The sequence below is a fragment of the Octopus bimaculoides genome, chromosome 6 (assembly GCF_001194135.2).
Source record: "Octopus bimaculoides isolate UCB-OBI-ISO-001 chromosome 6, ASM119413v2, whole genome shotgun sequence".
NCBI lineage: Eukaryota > Metazoa > Mollusca > Cephalopoda > Octopoda > Octopodidae > Octopus > Octopus bimaculoides.
This window is the reverse complement of record NC_068986.1, coordinates 85214322-85218252: the sequence shown is the minus strand read 5'-3', so window position 1 is coordinate 85218252 and position 3931 is coordinate 85214322. Positions and strand designations below refer to the sequence as shown.

Below are 3931 nucleotides of genomic sequence, written 5' to 3'. Positions count from 1 at the left end.
TCGGTTGTCAAGCGATGTTGGGGGGGACAAACATAGACACACAAACATGCACACACACACACATATATATATAGATATACATATATATACGACGGGCTTCTTTCAGTTTCCGTCTACGAAATCCACTCACAAGGCTTTGGTCGGCCCGAGGCTATAGTAGAAGACATTTGCCCAAGGTGCCACGCAGTGGGACTGAACCCGGAACCATGTGGTTGGTAAGCAAGCTACTTACCACACAACCACTCCTACGCCTATGTGTACGAAGATGAAACATTAGTACTTGAGCACTCACGGTTGAGTAAAAATGGTATTATATTCAAGATGAAAGTATTCAAAAATTGTTACTCAGTGCTCCAAGTGAAAAATAATCTGACTGTCCTTTGCTCACCAGTCTAACTCATAGGACAGATGCAAAAGGTCTGATAATCGGCCGCGTGCGCTGCAAAAATCGGAGTAACTATTGGTGAAGTCGTTTGAGATGCAATTATACATACACGAATACTTAGCTACATACTTACATACATACATACATACATGCATACATACATACATATATACTCACATACACATATATATGTGTATGTATTTTTGTGTGGCTGAGTGTTTTTATGTGTATGCAAGTATATATGTGTTTATAAGTATGTATATATATATATATATTTACATATATATTTACACATAGACTCACACACACACGCACTCACACACACACAAATATATATATATATATATATATATATATGTGTGTGAGTACATATATGTATATATATATAAATCTATAAGTATACACACATACACACATACGCACGCGCACGCACGCACACACACACACACACGCACACACACGTTACTCCTATTTTTCATTAGCTGACAGCCGATGTCTACGATGTGTCTCTGTCAAAGGGATTGAACGCGCATGTGCGCTAGCGTGCCGAATCAAGATCCATATGTTGTGCATGTGGGACAGAGTTACATAGACGCTCGACCTAGCCGCCGATGGTCATTATTAATTTTAAGCAAAGCGGACCAGTTCTCATCTGCAAATTCCTTGTACTTTGCCATTCGATGATGTTTTGCATCATTGACCACGAGGACTTCGTTCTTTTGCGAAACCCTCCCATAATAGGGACTCAGATATGATTTGTTTCACGAGCTCATTATTGCCGCTCTCTTCATGCCCTTTCATGAGCAATTAAAGCCTCTTTGGGAATCAAACGTTGGGGAATCAAACGTTGGCTGCTGTGCTTGTTTGTCCAATGATACAATGATTTCGATACAAGTACTACTTCCTTGGTATAAGGCCTTTTGTTATTCAAACGTCTTATAAGTAGCGCATTAGTACGTCTTTGATAGGAGGGTCTGCGTAAGCGGTCTGTGTGTCATCTGTATGTGTGAGCGTATATATATATGTGTGTGAGTGTGTATGTGTTTATGTAGATAGATACATATACATACATATACATATACATGGAAATATTAATATTTCTAAGATTCTCTAAAGGAGACTAGGGCAGCGGCACTGGATATTAATAGTTACTGCCAAGTTAACATGGGATTCGAAGGTTATAATGGACACAGGTTCGTGTGTTACATTGCTAGCGATGGACTATTGGAACTAATCAACGGCAGCATTCGTCCTATTTTTCTGGACTTCCATGTTAGCTTGGAGATAACTATTAATATACATATAGATACATATATACATATATACATATACAACGTGTATATATATATATATATATATATATATATATATATATATATATATGTATGTATGTATATGTAAAAGGTTGAAGAGGAACACACGAGTAGATATATATATATGGAAAAAAGACAAAGTAGAAAATGCTGAAATACTTTTATAAAGAACATTACAGAACCGGTTTCGATCCTTGAGATCTTTTCAACAGTAAATATGAATAATACATTTTTGAAAGTTATTGAAAAATTAAATTTTGGTAAATTTAAAAGAAAAGTCTTTTTAAAGACATATTTGTATAGTATTCAAATAACAGGGGCATTTTTACTTGATTCTGTTTGTCTCTGTTTCACTTGTTAACTCTTGTAGGATATATATATCCTATATTTAATATATATATATATATATATACATATATATGCATAATGTATACATATATATGTGTATATATGCAATTCACACACATACACACAAACACACACGAATACATTTGTATATTTGTAAGGGGGTGTTTCATTTCGAGCATCATGTTGCACATTGTAACTTTAAGCAAGATACTTCATTGCATGATGATGCTTGTTACTCAGCTGAAATGAGTAACTGTAACTGGAGGTTAACCCGGCCACAAGTTGGCGCTTTTCAAAAGGGACCTTTTGTATTCTGAGGCATTTCAACGCCCTTAAACCGAGATGAGCTTCAGTGAAATGTGCTTTTAGATGCGAGACATGTTATATGCATATGTTAGATATATTTGTGTGCATAATGCATACATTTATGCAAAGACATATACATATTATCATACATACTATCAAAAATAAATCAACCAGTTAGTATGAACATCACCAATACAATTTGTCAGCGGAACAGTAAAAGCATGCAAGACTTTTCTCAAGTTTAAAATGTAAATTTGTTTTTGTTTTTATATTCCAACGACTGAGTTTTGTATCTCTCAAATGAACATTTAGATAATTAAAAACAGAAGAGAACACACACACACACACACACACACACACACACACACACACATATATATATATGCATACATACATACATACATAATACATACATGCTTATATATGGATGTATCTATATATTTATATGGTTGTGCGTATGTATATACAAATACTTATATATAAATATATAAGCAAAATTTAGCACAATCATTACGCGTAAACATATACAGGCAAAAGCATACGCCCTCGAACATACTTACACACATGCACTCGAAGTGTAGAATCGTCCGCATGTGTTTACAAAACTTATATAACTATACACGTATGTATGTATACCTATACATATACATGTACATATATGTATGAATAGATGGCCAGATGGATGGATAGAAAAATAAATGAATGGATATGCAGAGACAGTGACAAATAGATAGATAGATAGATAGATAGATAGATAGATAGATCGATAGATTGATAGAGAGACAGTGACAAGTAGATAGATAGATAGATAGATAGACAGATAGATAGAAAGAGAGAAAGAGAGAAAGAGAGAGAGAGAGAGAGAGAGAGAGAGAGAGACAGACAGACAGACAGACAGACAGACAGACAGACAGAAAGACAGACTGACAGACTGATAGATACACACACACATGCACACAAACGCACACATCAAGAAGCACGTGCCTAACGGTTAAGATCATGCGTTCAGTTACCGGGGTCGCGTTATATTTATGAGCAGTAATTCAGTTTCGTCTCAGTTACTGGGCTGAAAATGAGTAGAAACCGAGTGAGTGCTGGGGCGGGGGTTTCTTCCCCAGCTGTCACAAACTGGATGTTTTGTTGGATATAGATTCTTAGGATGAGAGGATAACTCTGTCTCTAGACTATAAGAGTGTCTAAAGTCTTTGCGGATGCATGGTACACCTTACCAGCTCACACTCGTATGCAAGAGAAAGATTATGTGTATATCTATCTATCTATCTATCTATCTATCTATCTATCTATCTATTTATCTATCTGTCTATCTGTCTGTCTGTCTGTCAGTCTGTCTGTCTAACCACCCTTCTTATCTATCAATACATACACATGCATTCGTCTGTCTTTACGTTCTAAGTTCAAATTCCGCCGAGGTCGACTTTGCCTTTCATCATCCATTCAGGTTCGATAAATTAAGTATCAGTTTTGTACTGGGGTCGATCTAATCGACTGCCCCCACCCCCCAAAAAAATGTCCGGCCTCGTGGCTAGAGTAGAAAAGAATATATACATATGGATATATG

At 36.0% G+C, this 3931-nt stretch overlaps 1 protein-coding gene across 1 annotated transcript in view; it reads right to left on the bottom strand.

Annotated features, from left to right (window-relative positions):
• Positions 1 to 3931, bottom strand: part of LOC106868112 (uncharacterized) — a 79168-nt gene that overhangs the window by 72770 nt on the left and 2467 nt on the right. The window lies entirely within an intron of this gene.